The sequence below is a fragment of the Neoarius graeffei genome, chromosome 12 (genome assembly GCF_027579695.1).
Source record: "Neoarius graeffei isolate fNeoGra1 chromosome 12, fNeoGra1.pri, whole genome shotgun sequence".
Classification (NCBI taxonomy): Eukaryota; Metazoa; Chordata; class Actinopteri; order Siluriformes; family Ariidae; genus Neoarius; species Neoarius graeffei.
The window spans coordinates 74167468-74189464 of NC_083580.1; the positions used below are offsets into that span (position 1 = coordinate 74167468).

A 21997-nucleotide genomic window follows, 5' to 3' on the forward strand; every position below is an offset into this window, starting at 1 on the left:
ATGCCTGAGATCTGCCCTCCCTCACGCCAAGCTGCTCCAGCCCTCCATTGGTGAATATCCTGACCTCTCTAATGTGCCTCCTGAGTATGATGACTTAAACCTGTGTTCAGCAAGTCTCAAGCTGTTTCCCTTCCTCCTCATAGGCCCTATGACTGTGGAATTGACCTTCTCCTTGGGACTGCACCACCTAAGGCAGGCCATGGATAAATAATCAGAGTCCTTAGCAGCTGGAATTATTCGTCCCTCCTCTTCTCCTGCAGGGGCAGGATTCTTTTTTGTGGAGAAGGACAAATCCTTGCGCCCTTGCATTGATTACCGGGGGCTAAATGACATCACCATCAAGAACCGTTACCCCCTACCTCTCACGGCTACGGCGTTTGAGTTACTCCAGGGAGCCCAGATTTTCAGCAAGCTAGACCTGCGTAATGCTTACCACCTCGTGAGGATCAGGGAAGGGGAAGAATGGAAGACGCTGTTCAACACCCCCATGGGTCACTACGAATATCTCGTGGTTCCGTTCGGCCTGACTAACACTCCCGCGGTTTTCCAGGCACTTGTTAATGACGTCCTGAGGGACTACCTTAACCTTTTTGTTTTTGTTTATCTGGATGATATATTGATTTTTTTCCCCACTCCCTTGATGAACACCGCATCCACGTCAGGGAGATCCTTCAACGACTCCTGGAAAATAAACTCTTTGTTAAGACTGAGAAATGTGAGTTCCATAGAAGTTCTGTCTCCTTTCTGGGTTTCATTATCTTCCCCACACAAATTCAGATGGACCCCCTGAAACTCAAGGCAGTTGCTGACTGGCCCACCCCGTCCTCTCGGCGAGAACTCCAGCAGTTTCTTTGGTTTGCGAATTTCTACAGGCAATTCATCAGGAACTTTAGTACGGTGGCTGGGCCCCTCATGGCTCTAATTTCCACCAAGGTCCTTTTCAGCTGGGGGGAAGGGGCTGAGAAGGCATTCTCCGAGCTCAAGCGAAGGTTCACGTCACCACCTATACTCACCATTCCAGATCCGTCCTGGCAGTTTGTGGTTGAGGTCGATGCTTTGGAGTCAGGGGTCAGGGCCATATTGTCCCAAAGATCGGCCTGTGACAACAAGCTTCATCCTTGCTCCTTCTTCTCTCATCGGCTTTCCCCCTCTGAGAGAAACTATGACGTTGGCAATAGGGAACTGTTGGCTGTTAAACTGGCCTTGGAAGAATGGAGACATTGGTTGGAGAGGTCAGACCTTCCCTTCATCGTATGGACAGATCACAAGAACCTCGAATACCTCAGGACTGCCAAGCGCCTCAATTCTTGTCAGGCCCGATGGTCACTTTTCTCGCTTCAAGTCCACACTTTCCTTCCGCCCAGGCTCCAAGAATGGTAAGCCCGATGCCTTGTCCAGAATGTTTTCTCCCCTCCAGGAAGAATCGACCTCCCCTGAGACCATCCTTCCTCCATGGTGCCTGGTGGGGTCCACTCTGTTAGAGGTGGAAACCCTGGTCCAGAAGGCCCATGAGCAGGACTCAGGGCCCAGTAATGCACCCCAACCATCTTTTTGTTCCTGTTTCTGTGTGGGCACAGGTGTTGCAGTGGGGTCATGATTCCAGAATGGCGTGCCACCCAGGAGCAGCCCGGACTCTGGCACTCATCTGACAATGTTTTTGGTGGCCATCCATCAAGAAGGATGTCCAGAGATTTGTGGCAGCCTGCGACATCTGCACCAGGAACAAGACTGGCAACAAACCCCCTGCCAGCCTGCTGAGACCCCTTCCTGTCCCCCACCGGTCCTGGTCACACATAGCCCTGGATTTTGTCACAGGACTCCCTAATTCAGGTGGCAATACTTGTATCCTCACTGTTGTTGACCATTTTTCTAAAGCTGTTCATTTTATCCCTCTGCCCAAGCTTCCCACCGCCAAGGAGACTGCCGAATTGCTGATACTCCATGTTTTCCATCTACACAGACTCCCTTCAGACATCGTATCAAACCGCAGACCCCAGTTCTCTGCCCAATTCTGGAAGACTTTCTGTAAACTCATTGGTACTTCTTGCAGTCTGTCTTCAGGTTTTCACCCTTAGACCAATGGACAGATGGAATGGGCCAACCAGGAGCTGGAAGTGGCTCTCAGATGCATGGTGTTCAAGGATGCTGCCTCCTGGAGTAAGATCCTTCCTTGGATAGAGTACGCTCACAACTCCTTACCCACCTCTGCCACAGGTCTTTCCCCCTTGCAGTGCTTTCTGGGTTACCAGCCACCACTCTTCCCTGTCCAAGAAGAAGAAGTCGCCATGCCCTCTGCCCAGGTGTTTGTGCGCTGCTGCAGGAGAACGTGGGCATTGACCACAAAGAAGCTCCTACATTCTGTCAAGATGTTTAAAGAGCAAGCCGTCAAACACCACTCGGCAGCTCCCATCTATCAGGCGGGGCAGCGGGTAATGCTCTCCACTCACCACCTGCCCCTCAAGATGGTCTCCTGCAAATTGGCTCCCAGGTTCATAGGACCTTTCCCGGTCTCCAAGGTAATTAATCCCTGCTCTATAAGACTGTCTCTGCCTACAACCATGCGCCATATTCACCCAACTTTCCATGTCTCCCAAGTCAAACCCCTTGGCTCATCCAGCCAACAACTGATGAGTTTATGCCCTCATGTTGTCCAGCATCTGTCCGGTGTCATCCACATTTCAGGAAAATTGCTTCTTCTCTTTCAATTCTTCACCGATTTTTATTCTTTTTGGCAGGAAGGTAGGTCTGCCTGGGGTGCATATAATAGCTTCTACCTAAATTTGTATAATTGCAATTAAAGGAGAACTGAAGGCAAATTTTTAATCAAAATTCTATTTCTCATTTTATTAAATATTGTAATGCATTTTTGATAGCTATTTTGTCACTACTATATAGCAATTTATGAGTGTTTGAAATATGCTATGTAATATATCAGTCCATATGTCAAAACAATGGCCATAAACGAGATTCGTTGAGACCTGTGCGAGACATCATCGGACGGAAGTAAAACATACAGTGGAAATCAAAGTGACCAACATCTGCCAACGTTGTCAAAAGACGCATGCACCCTCTTTTGAATGCTGATGTAATCAAGCTGGAAGTTTTGTTTGTTTTGATAGCAATCAGGAAAGTTTGAAAAAAGTAGGCCATAATTGTCATTTAAACTTGTTTTTGTGCAATATTTTGTTTGGAAAACAGTTTTCAAAATGGTGGCACTGACACCTGGCTGACACTTCACGTTTCGAAGTCTCGCACAAGTCTCGTGATGATCGCGTGGATAAACGACGCCTCCCGTGGACCAAACGAACTAAATTCAACATGGCTAAAAACCAAATAGGCCGATAAGTATAATATTTAATTTCAATTAGTTGTCAATATGAGTCACGATATAAGGTTACTAAAACTGAAAATGTAATTGAATAACATGTTAATTAAGAAATAAAGCAAGTTTAAAAATGACTTCAGTTCCCCTTTAATAATGAAGATCTGAAGTAATTAATCAATCCCTAACGAGCAGTTTTCACACATCGCTTCTTCTCTCAATTTTTCACCAATTTTGATTTTGGCATGAAGGTAGGGGTACCTAGGGTGCATACAACTTCTACCCAGATTTGCTTCATTACAATTACTAATGAAGTTATGGACTAATTAACCCTTAGATTAGATAGAACTTTATTGATCCCTTTGGGCGGGTTCCCTCAGGGAAATTAAAATGAGCTTAATGAGCAGTTCAACAAAAATCGCTTCTTCTTGGTCAATTCCTCACCATTTTTGATTCTTTCTGGTAAATTGGTCGGTATTCCTAGAGTGGATATCGCTTTGATATATAGCTTGCAAAATTTATTGGACTAGAAAATCTGGACTAGACAGAGCCGGAGTGAGCTACTCTGTTATTGACGGTCTCGTTATCCTTAGGCCAGCAAAGTTTACATTAGCTACATCAATGTGTTAATCATTTTCTTCCTGACTTAAAAAATATGACATCATGGAAGTCTCTTAAAAGCTATGAAATCTGTGAATTCATATCCACATGCACACATTCACTATGACCCTGACAAGGATAAAGTGGTTACTGAAAATAAAAGAATGAATGGCAGCGTTGTAGACAGTGTGGCTCAGTGGTACAGGAAGTAATGTTTCGATTACGTTCATTATGTCTTATATTGAATATTGTTAGTTTTTTCTTTTTTATCAGACATCTAATTTTTTAGGTTTGTTTACCTGACATGTTTCGACGTACGACTGTTGTCTTCCTCAGAGTGTCACCGGATGTTATTGGTGACGCATCTTTTATCAGCTGATGATTACCACACATCAGAGGAATAACGGAACGCATTCAAAGAGCAATGAGGAAATACAACATTAACACACCTGTCAAACCACACACAACACTCCGTCAGATCCTGGTTCATCCCAAAGACAGAATACATCCGCACAACAGATGCAACACCATATATGAGATTCCATGCCAATTATGCAATAAAACTTACATTGGGGAGACAGGAAGGAGTTTCAACACAAGAAAAAATGAACATAAGAAAGAGTGCAAAAAGGAGACAGCTACAAGACAAACCCGAACAATAAAAGAAAAGGCACAACAGGAAAATTATAAGTCAGCCTTAACAGATCATTGCAGAAGGGAAAATCATATTATGGACTGGGGGAATGCCAGAGTCATCCACACAGAAGATAATAAACATCAGCGCTGGATCAGGGAGGCCATAGAGATCCGTAAGCGAAGTCCGAGGACCATCAACCGAGATGAGGGAGCATACATGCTCTCCCATACCTGGAGTGCCATCTTGCAGGGGACAAACTGACAGTAGAAGGCGTGACCGACCTGTCAATCCAGACAGGAAGGCCACGCCTTCGGAAACATCAGCTGATAAAAGATGCGTCACCAATAACATCCGGTGACACTCTGAGGAAGACGACAGTCGTACGTCGAAACATCAGATAAACAAACCTAAAAAATTAGATGTCTGATAAAAAAGAAAAAACTAACAATAGGAAGTAATGTTGCCATCTGAGCTCCAGGGTTCCTGGTTTGATTCTCCCACCTCCTAGAATATTTGGACTGGCTACTCTAAATTGCCCCTGAAGTGAGTGTGTGTACATGGTGTCTAATTCATGCTTCAAGACCAGTGTAAGGGTTAACAATGTTGCTTCACAACAAGAAGGTTCTGGATTTGAGCCCAGTGGCCTTCTTGTGAGGAGTTTGTATGTTCTCCCCAGGTCTGCATCAGTTTACTCCAAAGATGTATAATTAGGCTAATTGCCCATTGTAAACTCATCACAAACAGGATTCGAACCTGTGCAGGGAAACCCCATTGGATTTCGAGTCCAACGCCTTAACCTCTCGGCCACCGTGACATTAGGGGCTTCAGGTGAGTTGGCCACCCAGCACTGAGATTCAGAGATGTGTGCAAAAGAGACCTAACTTCTTGCAACATTCCTGTGGAGGACTGGAGTGGCAAGCTGGAGACCAAGCCGCTTGGCGCCTCGTCATCTAGAAGGGCACCTTGGAGGCTGACAGAAGGAGGGGCCTGACTGCAGCTACAAAGAGGGCAAGGAAGAGGCTGGAGATGGAAACATCAAACCACAACACCCAGTTCACATGTGAAGTGTGCAACAAGGTCTGCAAGTCCCAGATAGGCCTGTACAGTCAACATGATGGTCTTACGAGATCGGACAGCCAAAGAAAGAAGAAATTGTCCATTGATCAACTTGGAGAGGGATGGGCTCTGCTAAGTTTAAAGTGCCCTAAACACACCAATGATGGACTGTTAAAATGTCATCAGTGGTGCCCTGATAGCCCTTGCCGCCTATGGGACGAAGAAGACCAGTGTTTCCAGAATAGGTTCTGGTTCCACCATCACCCTGACTTGGATAAAGCTCTTCCAGTGGTTAGCACTGTTGACTCACAGCAAGAAGGTTCTGGGTTTGAGCCCTGCAGCCAACTGGGGCCTTTCTGTATGGAGTTTGCATGTTCTCCTTATGCCCGTGTGGATTTCCTCCAGGTGCTCCGGTTTCCTTCCAGAGTTGAAAGACATGCAGATTAGTTCAATTAGCCTGTGAGTGTGTTAGTCCTGAAATGGATTCGCGACCCATCCAGGATGTACTCCACCTCTCGCTCAATGTCAGCTGGGATTGGTTCCAGCTTCCCCATGACCCACAATGAATAACTGTTATAGAAAATGAAGATGAATATATGAATGAACACATTTAACTGTATATATTCATCTGACCAATGCAATACAAACTCCATTACTCGGTTACATCTTTTATGTATCATATATTTCATCCTTGATCACACATCCTTCACAGACTCAGATGTAGAGAGGGCAATGGAGAGGAAGGAGAAAGGAATGGATTGTGTCAAACAGATTGCGATTGAGTTTTCAATGAGCTTTGGAGAATGTGATTCAAAGCTGATCTACATGGAAAATTGCAGCAGTATTTCCCCAGCAGCAGGCTACACACATTATCGAGAAGATCATTTGAAACACAGCATGAGGTGTGAGTCTCCCTGGAGTAGTCCTATTCACAATGTCCACTGAGGTTTCTGATCATTTTCAAGTCCTTGTCCAGGCAAATTGCTCTTTTAGCTCCTCCTCCTCCATCATCATCTTCTTCTTCTTCTTTATCTTCTTGTGTCCTGTCACTAATTCTCAAAGAATTCTCATTGTTCTCTGTTGCATAACAATACTAACAAATAGTTTGGGATACTAGTGTAAAAACAACAAATTATGAACATTTGTGCTCCAAACCAAGCGCCAATTCACCAATCCAAATGCTTCCTTGCCCAAATGTCAAGTTGAGCTAATTGCTATATTGCTTCTTGGCTTCATTTATTCATCATTAAATACACCATTTGACACTTTCCTGCTTGTCTTTTCCTTCTTATTTTGTTTTTACTTTTCTTCAGACTTCCTCTCTCTTTTTTTTTGACAGTACTGTAGCTACTACAGACTACTAAACCTTGGACAAGTCTTTGGAAAGTCTGAAGAGTTTTTCTGAAATGGCCTTGTATATTGCTTGGCAGAAGTTTTAGTTTTTGGGATTCATGGATTTTGATATGGATTTAATATTTGAATAATATTGGCTGGCGTTGAGTGGTATATCAGATATATTCCATTCAGAATATATCGGATATACCACAAAAAAATCCAGCCAATATTATTATTATAATCCATATAGGGGAGAGTGGGGTAAGATGAGCCACTTTTTACATTTTTCATCATAACTACATGTTAAAGCCATTTTTGCTTCCAGTCTACACACCATACCAAATTTCAAAGTGTACTGTTACTATCTGAGCAAAACATAATTGATAAGCTCTTATGGTTAGAGTGATATTACCTCTTGAAAAAAAAATGTCAAGTGGCTCAACTTACCCCATGCACGGGGTAAGATGAGCCACTGTGTGGGGTAAATTGAGCCAACACAAAACATGTTAGGTTAACAAAGTAAACAACTTTTATTATTAGAAATGCAATCAATGAATCAAGTCAAGTCAATCAAGTGGGGGATAGGGCCGTTGCATAGAGAAGGGGAGATGAAGAGAGAGGTGATAGAACGAGGGATAGATAGGGAGGGATAGATAGATGGATAGAGAGAGAGATATGCGTAGATAGATAGAAAGAGGGATGGTTAGAGAGGGAATGAGAGATATACTATATTATAGAAATTACTAAAACAGTAGAACAGTGCCAAAAAAATCTTATTTCTTTCAGTAGGTTAAAACATTGCTAAAACATGCAGCAATCATTCCATCAATCATTCAATCATTTCATCATTATTCAATGTTCCAAGCGTTCAAATGGCAACGGAACACCATTTGCCTCTCCCTCGGTGCTGTCCCCCCAACAGTAAAGGGGCGGGGTAATTTTTTCACAATATCCTGTCTTGACAGGACAGCCTCATCTTTCTCTTTGAAGACAAAGGTTGGCTTTCTTGCAGAGCCATGGCATGACCGGCTTCTTTTGAGAAATCTTGCCTCTATTTCGAAGACATCCAATTTGATTATCTGGCCAATGAAGAAATGCACTTTCTTCTTCCCCGTGTATTTTGCCACAACATAATCCCCCACATCTAACTACTGGTCTTCCTCATCTGATGTCATATATATATATATATATATATATATATATATATATATATATATATGACCAGTAAATGTGAAAACTTAAGTGTCATCCATATTGGGTAAGCTCAGCCACCAATGGGGTAAGTTGAGCCAGTGGCTCAACTTGCCCCACATCTAATGGCTCATCTTACCCCATGGCCACCATTTTGTAGAAAAATGCTAATAAAGGGGATTAGGCTAATCAAAATTATTTTTATTAGCATTCATATCATAGCTTAGAAAGCCACTAACTTAACCCTAATGTGTCTAAATATTATTCTACTTTTCTCTTCTCTAAATCATCTTCACTGTGGACAAACATGGAATTGACTTAGAAAGCACAAAAACACATTTTTATAAATATGTCCCTCACTTAGTTTGACATGTGGTGCTCCTCTCCACAAGTGTAAGTAAATGGTCCCGGCCCCCTTTGAATGTGGTCACATGGTCACAATTGTTTACTGTTTCTTAGAAACAGGGGGTGGCTCATCTTACCCCCTGGCTCATCTTACCCCGCTCTCCCCTACATTCCTTTCGGGTGTTCAATGCATCTTTCTCTTTCAAAATTCTCTCAAAATCTTCCATATTTACTGAAGCAAACCTGGTGGCCATGTTTGTTTACAAATTGTCCCAGTCGCTTGCAAGTGCGGAAGTTTTATGTCTCTGACGTATGACATCATGTTGTCTTGACAACCATGTGATATCATAAACCATATTCAACACTCATTCTCCACTGGGTAGAGTGATTTAATACACATAGGTGTTAGAATCTGAATGTCTTGAACTCTGGCCACCCACTGGACAGTTGTAGGACTGCGGGTGTGTTGACAGTGTGTTTGTTTTGATGTCCCATGTGCCCTTTGTTTTGGTCTCCTGCCACGCCCCCCCTCATGCCTCACCTTTGTCACCTGACTCAATCACCATTGTAATCAGTGTCAGCTGTTCCCTGTTTAATTGTGTGCTGGACTGCTACTTAAGCTCTGTCATTTCTCTGCTCTGTCTCTGATCGCCTGACCGTGTCTCTGATGTTTGTGAACCTGTTTTTTCCCTGTGAAGATTATCCTGTTTGTCCGTGAGTAACCAGTGGAATCTGGATTTCTGCTTGAGACCTTTGAGTTTTTGTTCTTATGGATTTTTGTGGACTGCCTCAATGACCTTTTGAATATGAAAGTACTACTACTAACCTCTGTGCTTTGCTGGATTTTTTTGTTGGATTTTTGTGAACTGACTGAGTAACTTTGAACACGAAGCCCACTGTGATCTTCGGTGCCTTTTTGTTTTTGGACATGTTGAGGACTGCAGTGCAACATAATCTTTTCACCTGCCCTGACCTTTGTGACTGTGTAAAAGAATAAACCTGCCAAACTGATCTGCATTTGGGTCTCTGCCTCTGAAACCTTACAGTGCGATCAGAGCAGGATGGACCCAGCAGATCCAGAGCGCCTGAGGGCTTGTCTCGAACAGCATGGAGTGCTTCTGGGCTGCCAACAAGCCCAACTGGAGGCAGTAGCTGCCAGCATCAGAGACCTGACAGCCCAGATCCAGTCACTCCAACTCTCCCAGTCTGCTTCCGCACCTGCCCGGCCTGCAGAGCCTGCCCAGTCTGCCTCAACCGCACGGCCAGCCCGCGAGCCACGACTGCCCCCACCGGAGAAGTACGCTGGCGAGCCCGGTACCTACCGCTCTTTCTTGTCTCAGTGTACCCTCATCTTTGAGCTGCAACCAGGTACCTTCCCCACCGATCAAGCAAAGGTTGCCTATGTGATTACCCAGCTGTCGGGGCGTGCCAGAGAGTGGGGAACTGCAGTGTGGGATGCTCAGTCAGCGATCTGTGGGAATTTCCGGGAGTTTTCGACTGAGATGAAGAGAGTCTTTGATCGATCCAAGCAAGGGCATGAGGCTGCCCGTGAGCTACTCCATATGCGCCAGGGTCGTAGGTCAGTGTCAGACTTTGCCATTGATTTTCAAACTCTTGCAACCACAACAGGATGGGGCACTGAGGCTCTCTATGACACCTTCCTTAATGGCCTGTCGGAAGAGATCAAAGATGAGTTGGCTTCTCACGATCTGCCCGGCTCCTGTGAGGACCTCGTTAACCTTGCAATCTGCATTGACACCAGGCTACAGCAACACCGCCGGGCCAGGACCTTTGGGTCCACAGCAGGAAGGCCTCTTGTCAGTCCAGTCATGCCCCCTCCTTCTCCTCCCACCACCACATCGGTACCAGAGCCTGTTGCAAGTGGACCACACCTGCCTGACCCAAGAGGAAAGGCAAAGAAGAATCAACACACGCCCCTGCCTGTACTGTGGCCAACCAGGTCACTTCGTCACCTCCTGTCCAGCAAAAGCCAACACTCACCTGTGAGGGGGGGTACTGGTGAGCGTGACCCCCATACACCCCTCCTCTGCTCAGCGCACTCTTCTCTCAGCTGTCCTCTGGTGGGGAGATCAACAACTGGAGGTGGCACGGGCGCAGATAGAGGGGGGGACGGGGGGGGATTCGTCCCACCCAGATTTAAATTCACCTCGTTCGGTCCCCCCCACTTATAGGGAGGAAAAAACGTCTATGCTGTCTTTCTTTGCATAAGGCAAACCTCACGGAAAAATCAAAAGACTAATTACCATTCGGTTTATTGAGGTGCACAGCAGTATATACAGTTGCAACTGCGCAGACTGCACAGGTTGCGAGCTCGAGCTTGGTTGCTATGGTTACCCACAAGTTTGACAGGCATATCGGGGACAGCTCCTGCTAGTTCAGGACCCCAACACGGCATGATGAAGGGTGCCAGAAGGCAGAAAACGATTGCATCGTTTTAAAAAAAAAGACTGTAAGTAAACTGTGCCTTACTTTATCATATCACCTTGCAATTTTTTGATAGTCTGTTCAAAGTAACGTCGTAGTGAAAGTAAAATCGTACGGAGTAGAGAAGCCTTTCTGGTAGCCTCCTTCTTTCGGTGGTAGCCTGTAGATACAGTGCTCAGAAGGCAGTTTTAATGTTTAATCTGGCGTTCCCTGCCATAATTTCAGCAAGCATAGTGTTTCATAAGGAAACTTTGCGAAGAGTTGTTGACTGACTGCCGCTCACGCAACACACAGGCATAGTTAGAAAGTCAGGATGCACTGGTTTACACTTTACACACACACACGTAGCCCAGCCTCTCGCTATGGTTAACAGTTGGAAGTTAGCGGTTTTAAAACTAGTTTTGCAGTTTTGCAATTTCTGTGCTTGATGATAATGTGTAAACTTTGGATTTCCATAGGCTATGTTAAAATGTTATCATTGTCCTGGCCTGCAGGTAGTTCCTGGTGATGGCAGTGAGGGAGGTGAAATAACATGTATACACACTACCGTTCAAAAGTTTGGGGTCACCCAGACAATTTTGTGTTTTCCATGAAAAGTCACACTTTTATTTCCCACCATAAGATGTAAAATGAATAGAAAATATAGTCAAGACATTTTTCTGGCCATTTTGAGCATTTTATCGACCCCACAAATGTGATGCTCCAGAAACTCAATCTGCTCAAAGGAAGGTCAGTTTTATAGCTTCTCTAAAGAGCTAAACTGTTTTCAGCTGTGCTAACATGATTGTACAAGGGTTTTCTAATCATCCATTAGCCTTCTGAGGCAATGAGCAAACACATTGTACCATTAGAACACTGGAGTGATACTTGCTGGAAATGGGCCTCTATACACCTATGGAGATATTGCACCAAAAACCAGACATTTGCAGCTAGAATAGTCATTTACCACATTAGCAATGTATAGAGTGTATTTCTGATTAGTTTAAAGTGATCTTTATTGAAAAGAACAGTGCTTTTCTTTCAAAAATAAGGACATTTCAAAGTGACCCCAAACTTTTGAATGGTAGTGTGTATGTAATATATATATATATATATATATACACATATATATATATATATATATATATACACACACACTATATATATATATATATATATATATATATATATATATATATATATATACACACTATATATATATATATATATATATATATATATATATATATATATATATATATATACACAAAATGGAATCATTTGCTGACAGCTCAGTCCCCCCCAGTTCAAAAATCCTATCTGCGCCCCTGGGAGGTGGGAGTTCTTGTCGACTCTGGTGCCGAGGAGAACTTCATCGACGCCAGCCTGGTGAGTCAGTGGAGTCTACCTACCAAGAGTCTGGAGAGACCCTTGGTGGCTAACGCGTTGACTGGAGCGAAATTGGCCAATGTCACTCACACCACTCCTCCGGTGAGTCTCACCCTTTCTGGCAACCATCATGAACAGTTACGCTTTCTTGTCATGAATGCCCCTCATGCTCCAGTAGTTCTTGGCTACCCTTGGCTTATTAAGCACAACCCACATATTGACTGGGTAGGGAGGTGTATTATGGGTTGGAGCCCATTTTGCCACTCAAACTGTCTCCTTCAGGCCCAGACTCTGTCGAAACCTGTCTCTGATGTCAACGAGGAGTTTCCAGATCTGTCAGGTGTTCCTCCGGACTATATGGACCTCAAGCCTGTATTCAGTAAGTCCAAAGCCTCTTCCTTACCCCCTCACCACCCCTATGATTGTGCTATTAACCTCCTTCCCGGCACAACTCCCCCTAGAGGTCGTTTGTACTCCCTGTCACAGCCTGAGATGGAAGCTATGAACAAGTACATTCAAGAGTCCCTCGCTGCAGGCATCATCCGCCCTTCCTCATCTCCTGCAGGAGCCGGTTTTTTCTTTGTTGGAAAAAAGGATGGTTTGTTACGCCCCTGCATTGATTACCATGGTTTAAATGATATCACTATTAAAAACCGTTACCCTCTCCCTCTCATGTCCTCAGCGTTTGAACTCCTCCAAGAAGCCAAGGTATTCACCAAGCTGGACTTAAGGAATGCCTACCACCTGGTCCGTATCCGCGAGGGGGATGAATGGAAGACGGCCTTTAACACCACCTCAGGTCATTATGAGTACTTGGTCATGCCATTTGGCCTTACCAATGCCCCTGCTTCAGGCCTTAGTCAATGATGTCCTGAGGGACATGCTCAATCAATTTGTCTTTGTGTTTTTAAATGACATCTTGATTTTTTCCAAGTCACCCACTAAGCATGTTGTCCATGTACGTAAGGTTCTAAAGCATCTTCTGGAGAACCAGCTGTTTGTGAACGCAGAGAAATGCGAGTTCCACCAGGAAATGGTCGCTTTCCTCGGGTATGTAATCACCCTGGGGGGCATCCAAATGGACCAACGTAAGGTCAAGGCAGTGTTGGAATGGCCCACACCTGCTAGTCAATGGGACCTGCAGAGCTTCCTTGGCTTTGCCAACTTTTACCGGTGCTTTATCCAAAATTTCAGCACTGTAGCCGCCCCCCTCACCGCCCTGACCTCTTCAGCGGTCAAGTTCATTTGGACCACAGCTGCAGAGGAGGCCTTTCAAGACCTGAAGCGGCAATTCACCTCTGCTCCGATCCTGATCCAACCCGATCCCAACCGGCAGTTCATTGTGGAGGTAGACGCTTCTGAGGTGGGTGTTAGCACTGTGCTCTCCCAACGCTCTGCTAAGGATAATCGCATACACCCATGTGCCTTCTTCTCTCACCATCTGTCACCAGCAGAACAGAACTATGACGTGGGGAACAGGGAGCTGCTTGCAGTGAAGTTAGCCCTGGAGGAGTGGTGTCACTGGTTGGAGGGCGCCTCGCTGCCATTTTTGGCCTGGACTGACCATAAGAACCTGCAATACATCAGTTCAGCCAAGAGACTCAACCCCCAACAAGCACGCTGGTCCCTATTCTTCTCCAGGTTTAACTTCACCCTGTCCTACCGCCCTGGTCATAAAAATGTTAAGCCTGATGCTCTGTCTCGACAGTTTCCCATGTCCAAGACGAATCTGGACTCTAACACCATCCTCCCTTCCCACTGCATTTTGGGGGCAGCTCTGTTTGATGTGGAATCCGCTGTGAAGGCTGCTCAAGTGGATGAAGCAGGCCCCAGTCAATGTCCTACTAACCGTCTGTATGTTCCTAACTCTGTCTGCTCACAGGTGCTGCAGTGGGGTCACTCCACCAAGTTGCCCTGCCATCCTGGACCCCGACGAACCCAAGCATTCATCGGGAGGAGATTTTGGTGGCCGTCCATGAAGTAGGACATTACCAACTTTGTCCGGACCTGCCAGGTCTGTGCCCAAAACAAGACCTCCACTCAACCCCCTGCTGGCCTGCTGCAACCCCTGTCCATGCTCCAAAGACCATGGTCCCACATCTCCTTAGATTTCGTGACTGGTCTGCCCCCATCAGATGGTAACACTACCATTCTTACTGTTGTGGATCATTTCTCAAAGTCTGTTCATTTCATTCCCTTGCCTGGTCTTCCATCTGCCAAAGACACTGCTAACCTGATGATCCAACACGTATTCCGCATACATGGGTTGACTGTAGAAGTGGTATCAGACAGGGGTCCCCAATTCACTTCTGCATTCTGGAAGGCCTTCTGTAAATTGCTTGGTGCCTCTGTGTGTTTATCTTCTGGTTTTCACCCACAGAGCAATGGCCAGACCGAGAGGGCGAACCAGTTGCTGGAGACTGTGCTACGCTGTATGGCATCCCAGAACCCATCCTCCTGGAGCCAGCAGCTTCCATGGGCAGAGTATGCAATCAATTCACACATCTCCTATGCCACGGGTCGATCTCCCTTCGAGTGCTCCTTGAGGTACCAGCCGCCACTGTTCCCGGAACAGGAGAAGGAGGTCGGGGTTCCATCAGTGGAAGCCTTCATCCACCAGTGCCACCGTATGTGGAGGCGCACCCGCTCCACCCTGCTTCGCTCTGCTGCCAGGATGAAGGTCCAGGCTGACAAGCGTCGGTCCCGGGCCCCTTGATATTGCCAGGGATAACGCATATGGCTTTCCACACAAGACCTGCCCCTGAAGACGGAGTCTTGCAAGCTCACCACACGTTTTATCGGCCCCTTCCCCATTGCCAAAGTCATCAGCCCCACAGCTGTCTGACTCAAGCTCCCCTTCCCCCTGCGCCGTATCCACCCCACATTCCACGTCTCTAGGGTCAAGCCCTTTCTGTGCGGTCCCATGCATCCTGCCCCCAAGCCCCCCCTGCCCCCTCGCCTCATTGATGGCTCTGAGGCATACACTGTCCGACGGCTGGTGGATGTTCGGCGCCGGGGCCGTGGGCTCCAGTATCTCGTCGATTGGGAGGGCTATGGCCCTGAGGAGAGGTGCTGGGTCCCGGCCCGGCACATATTGGACCCCACACTTGTCAGGGACTTTCACCGTCAGCATCCCGTGTCTGCCCGGGGGACGCTGGGAGGCGTCCGTTGGGGGGGTACTGTTAGAGTCTGAATGTCTTGAACTCTGGCCACCCACTGGACAGTTGTAGTACTGTGGGTGTGTTGACAGTGTGTTTGTTTTGATGTCCCATGTGCCCTTTGTTTTGGTCTCCTGCTACGCCCCCCCCCCATGCCTCACCTTTGTCACCTGACTCAATCACCATTGTAATCAGTGTCAGCTGTTCCCTGTTTAATTCTGTGTGCTGGACTGCTACTTAAGCTCTGTCATTTCTCTGCTCTGTCTCTGATCACCTGACCGTTAGTCTGGCTAACGCGACAAAGCTCTACGAGCTATTGGTCTGGCCAAGATATTAAGCCCAACCGTTTCCCAGAGCCCGTGGTTGACCCGTCTCCCTGAAATGCCTCAGTTTGCTACTGGTTGAAGCTAGAAAAGGCTGTGACAAAGCTTAAACCAATCACATCACTCTTTCCTCTGACGTATGCGACGCGACGGGGCTAACTGGTAGATTAAACTCTTACCGAAGCCGGTCGGGAGCAAGGCGAAAACGTCCTTCCTTTCAATAAATACCTCCAGGGCTGCTCTTTGCTCCGTTTTCAATGAGAACTTCCCGTTGAATGCTTTCAATACAGCATCTATGCGTAATAGATGCGGAAGCGTGAATGAAGCTCTTCCAGCATAGATTCTGTAAACAATCTATGGCTTCTGGTCGCAGTTCTACTACGTCAGTGCCTTGAACACGCCTCTACCCAGGGCCGTTGGAGATGCTCAAAGTTGATTGGTTCCCGATTTTTCGGGAGCTTGGAAGAGCTGTAGATAGCTTGCCTGGCCAGACTAAGCTCGCAACAGGCCCTCGTGTTGCGTCACACTTAGGATGGGAGGGCGCAGGCTACCTGACCATGTCTCTGATGTTTGTGAACCTGTTTTTTCCCTGTGAAGATTATCCTGTTTGTCCGTGAGTAACCAGTGGAATCTGGATTTCTGCTTGAGACCTTTGAGTTTTTGTTATTATGGATTTTTGTGGACTGCCTCAATGACCTTTTGAATATGAAAGTACTACTACTAACCTCTGTGCTTTGCTGGATTTTTTTGTTGGATTTTTGTGAACTGACTGAGTAACTTTGAACACGAAGCCCACTGTGATCTTCGGTGCCTTTTTGTTTTTGGACGTGTTGAGGACTGCAGTGCAAAATAATCTTTTCACCTGCCCTGACCTTTGTGACTGTGTAAAAGAATAAACCTGCCAAACTGATCTGCATTTGGGTCTCTGTCTCTGAAACCTTACAGTAGGATAAGCGATATGTCAACAATATTGCATGCTATCAAAGCAAATGAATGAAACCTGCTAGAAGGGAATAGAATACATGTTTTTATTCCACTGAAAAAGTATCCTGTATGTACAGTATAATGAGACCGTCAATGACAGCGTAGCTCACTCCGGCCCCATCTAGTCCAGAAGGAACAATCTAAAGTGGGCCACCTTATGGGCGCAATAAATGCTGCAAGCTATATACACTATATACAGTACAAGCTATATATAGAAGCTATATCCACCCTAGGAATACCGACCTATTTGCCAGAAAGAATCTAAAACAACGAGGAATTGACTGAGAAGAAGCAATTTTTGTTGAACTACTGTTGAATTAAGGCTTAATTAGTCCATAACTTCATTAGTAATTGTAATGAAGCATATCTGGGCAGAAGTTATATAGACCCTAGGTACCCCTACCTTCATGCCAGAAAGAATCAAAATCAGTGAAGAATTGAGGGAGAAGAAGCGATTTGTGTGGAAACTGCTCATTAAGAACTGATTAATTACTTCAGATCTTCATTATTAATTGCAATTATGCAAATTTGGGAAGCTATATGCACCCCAGGCAGACCTACCTTCCAGCCAAAAAGAATAAAAATCAGTGAAGAATTGAGAGAGAAGAAGCAATTTTCCTGAAATGTGGACGACACTGGACGGACGCTGGACAGCACGAGGGCATAAACTCATCAGTTGTCGGCCGGATGAGCTAATTATAAATTATATATAAATGAGCTGCTTTTGGGACCCCATTTCTAAGTTCAGGGCTTTGGAATTACTTGCACTGACGTTTTAGTTTCTATGTGTCTGATTTTTCCAAAAGCCAGCAAATCTGTAGTTATGATACAAGCTAGTCGTGACAATTTTCTGGTCCATTTCCTCATTTGATCTGAGTAATTACACTTGCCCAGTGATAGCTAAAAGTAATTCTAGCCTTATATTATAATTAATTATCAGTCAAATCATATTGTTAGAATTAATTGCACTAGGCTCACTTAATCAAAGGTTTGTTATTTTATTCATACCAAATGGAACTACTAAATGCTTGATCTAACACACTTTCTCACTTTCTCGGATTTTCTATAATGCCAATTTACACCATATGTGGGCTTCAGTCAAATCTAAATTGCTCTATTATTTACGACAGCAATTAATTCTTTTTCTCACAATCTCTTTGCTTTGTTGTTTTTCCCTCACTCAGTCATTTTTGAAACTCATCTGATTTCTGATATGTTCCATGCTGTGTTTCAAGCGTTCCAGAAGATAATAGCGTCCAACGCTCACAATCATTCACCATCATCTCTCCTCCAATTTTGTGTAAGAGATCAGTTATATCTTTCAAAAAATCATCTCAGAATGATTAGGATGAGTGGATAGTATATGATACAAGTGAGATCACATTGTGCTTGAACATGATTTTACTCAGTTGTTTGCAATTATTTTCTGCTATTTATAAGCATTATAAAGATTCTCCACGTCCAAGTGTCTGGTTCCCGCCATCACCTAACTAATGATTTTTTTTATTGGCCGTTCTACAGGTTAAATGTCAGTGCCTTATCACCTTTGTGAAACCAGTACCTGCAGAGACCAAGAGCAAGTGAGCCCTCAACTCACACTCTCTTACTTTTTCCTCTCAATCCCAATCGTTTTTTTTTTTTTTTGAATCAGTCTCCATTGTAACAAATGACACCATTTCACCGAGATGGAATCATTTTGAAAGCGATTGCCAGTCTTTCAGAATCAGCAGCAGCAAGTCAATCAGCTGGAGCACTCAAACACACTCTAGAGTGATTACCCCGTGAATGGGGAATTTGCAGGGTTAGGGGTCCCTGCTCGGGCGAGGTTACTTAACACGCTACTCTGTTCTGCTTTAGCTCAGAATTTAGACAGTACAGGGGACAGTGTCGCGTCAGTGGTGGATTTTCTTTTCTTTTTTTTGGAGTTTGCTTTTATGATGACATTTAAAATAGATAAATGTGAGTGGATTCGATGTAAAAGAAAAGTTCAGATGCAACTCCAGAAAGCAGCTTGCCTTTTGGAAATGCAAATCACTAATAATAAATTGAGGCGAGTTGGATATCACCAAGGACAAAATCAAACTTTATTATATGCTCAAGTGAGTCTTACAAAAAAATACCAAAACAGTAAATATAAATATATTTTTTAAAATTTTTTATTTAGCCTTTATTTAACCAGGTTAGTCCTGTTGAGATCAAAGAGCTCTTTTACAAGGGAGAACTGGCCAAGACAGCAGCAACACAATTACAATAAAATAATCAGACAACACATAAATTAGCTGCATTAAAACTTACTCATATAAAGCACTTGCACACAGACATCCTGGACTCCAAAGTTTTCACCAGTGCTTTAAATTCGGTCACAGGTACGAGGTTTTGAAGTTCAAGTTCAAATTGTAAATTGTTCCAAGCATCAGGTGCCAAAAACCTAAAAGCTTTCCTTCCCAATTCAGTTCTTACTTTGGGAACAACAACTTGCAAAATTTCCATAGAGCAAAGATTGTGACCTCCTTGTTTCCATTTTAAAAGAGAAGATAAGTAAGAGGGAATTTTGCCCAGAATGATTTTGTAGATGAACACATCCCAGTGTCTGAGGCAACGAGCACATAAGGATGATCAATTTACAATATATTCTCAATACACATCATGAATTTGTTGAAAAGCTGTCTAATATAAAAAAAAACATCCTTCATAACCAGTTCATGCCATCCTATTTGGCCAACTGCATTGCAAATCTCCACATTTGCCTTTGCCAAATCCACACTGATTCCAGGTTTAATAGCTCTTGAGCGTCGGATACAGAGAACTGCTGATCGAGTGAGGTAGAACAACACCTTGGTTTTCAACCAATGTACTAAAACATTCATTTTGAGGTCTTTCTTCTCACTTAGTTTTGAAGAAAGCTCTGTTAGAAAACAGTGTTGTAGTCAAGTCACTAATCCTTGAGTTCGAGTCCAGTCTCGAGTCCCCAGTGTTCAGGTCCGAGTCAAGTCCAAGTCATTAAAGAAAATTTCGAGTCGAGTCCACTATTGATCCGAGTTGAGTCCACTATTGATCCGAGTCGAGTCCAACACAAGCCCCGCCCACTATCAACAGGGCAAATAACATGAGAGAGGGTTAACACTAGCTAGTTCATCGCTCAGCAAGCAAACCCCGCTATCAACAGACCAATGAACATAGCATGTCACTTCCTTCTCTGGATGGAGTCTTGCCAAATGACAATTGAAGTTCGAAGTTGTCCCCGTCGTCTCCTCAATAGTTCTTCTACATATGGAACACATACTGTAGCAGTGCATTTTTTTTCTCACTGCACAAGAAGTCTGTATAAGCAAAGCGGACAATCCTGGGGTGTTCTCTCCAGGCATTTTAGCGCCGTTAACGTTCATTTGTTCCTGAACATGATGTACATATGAACAGGTGAATGTGCATTCCCTTGCATGAAATTAGTATAAAAATGAATGTAAATATAAATATCTTATGCCAAATTATTATGGCATGTTACAAAAATAAAGGAAAAAATCAGAGTCCTCGTCTCCAATTTACGAGTCCGAATGCAGTTAATGCATGAGTCTGAGTCCAAGTCCGAGTCATCAGTGCTCAAGTCCAAGTCAAGTCACAAGTCCTTAAAATTAGGGCACGAGTCGGACTCGAGTACTACAAATCTGTTAGTAAATGCTATGTTTCTTTCTCTCTTCCTCCATACAGTGTAAAAACCAAAGGGCTGAATGAGCCATGTTCAATTTCAATGATGTGTTGGTTATAATGGTGTTTCTTCTCATTTTCGTTGGAAGTAAAGGCAGATTGTAGTTTCTGTTTTAGGTGTCTCTCTGCGAAAGGATTGAAAATCCTTACATCGAAAAAATGCATGTTGCCTCCTTTGCCAGAAACCACGAGTACTTATGTCCAAACGGACTTCATTAGATACAAACCGGGAACATACAAAGGATATAACCTGCCTGAATCCCTGAATCTTGGAGTCCCTTTTGTATTTGTAAATAAACCTAGTTCAAAAAATAAATTAAAGCTATGAATCGCAAATGTCTTTCCTGATTCAAGCGTCAAAATTGGTCTCTGAACAGCTTTGTGCCTTTCAAGCTTCCCAAAAATACATTTAAAAAAAAATTGACACTAAACTCTGTCTCATGTGTATATATACACACATCCAGTGACAAATTGTGTTCAGCTTCTTTCTGTGTACAGATGGATACTGAAACGTGAAGATGGAGAAAAAAAAGAAACAATTCTAGCACCTGTCAGCTCATTGGGAGAAAATAGCTCCAGAATTGCATAATTGCACCAGTCAGTGTCTAATGCAGTGAACAGAGACAGGCCTGCAATGCATTCCAGCCCATTTAACCTAACAAGCAAGCCATGCTTCACACCAAAGCTTATTCAGGGCAAACAAGCAGAAACATATTTTTTTCTTTGCTGTGTGTATTTTCTGAGATTTTCACACTTTTAAATCTCTAACCTGCAGAGAGGAACCATCAGGGCCTTTTAGGCGTTCAGAGAACGCCCAAACATATCAGTATTTCAAATATTACATTTAATTTTTCATTCTTTCATTTCATTATAATTATTCTCTTCTAATTTGGCCTCATTTTCTATCAAATGTGCTTCAGAAGTGAAAGGGTTACTGTCCTGAAAACATTAATATAGAGTTATGCAATGATATATATATATATATATATATATATTTTTTTTTTTGTCTCTATGCTGAGAAGAGTTTCGAGCTGCTCACTCATTGGTTAGGACTTCATTGCCGGGACAGAAGGCTATAGCAGTGTATGGTATGTTTATGTCGGAAGTGACAGATGACTGATTAACCAATCAGATTTTGATTTATAGTGGGAGGGACCAAAAATTAAAATCGTCCTAGGCCTTCTCAAAGGCCAATGCGAACTTAACCGCGAGCCAGTGCCATCAGCACAGCAGTGGAGTCACCTTCCAGTCGGTGTAGCGCTCATTAGTAGTGTTAGTGAATGCTAATAAAGTGGTTAAGCCAGTGCCTATCTATCGAGAGCAAGTAGCACAGGCTAACGATCGAGAAACTAAGATTTCTGTCTCCAGACTCTTCTTCCATGCACGCTCGCTACAGTATTTTTCACTCAGCCTTAAGTATTCATTTCTCTGTGTAATTTACTTCGTTACTTTTTAAACCAACATCGACAACTACACACAACTGAGCAACCTGGCAGCCTGCTACTAATCCCTTGCAAAATCCTTTGCCCTG

The 21997-nt window shown here is 44.1% G+C and overlaps 1 non-coding gene across 1 annotated transcript; it reads right to left on the reverse strand.

The window, feature by feature from the left end:
- Positions 1–5291: 5291 nt before the first annotated feature.
- On the reverse strand, positions 5292–5373 carry trnas-cga (transfer RNA serine (anticodon CGA)). Its single transcript has one exon. It is a non-coding gene; the product is annotated as a tRNA-Ser (tRNA).
- Positions 5374–21997: the final 16624 nt, after the last annotated feature.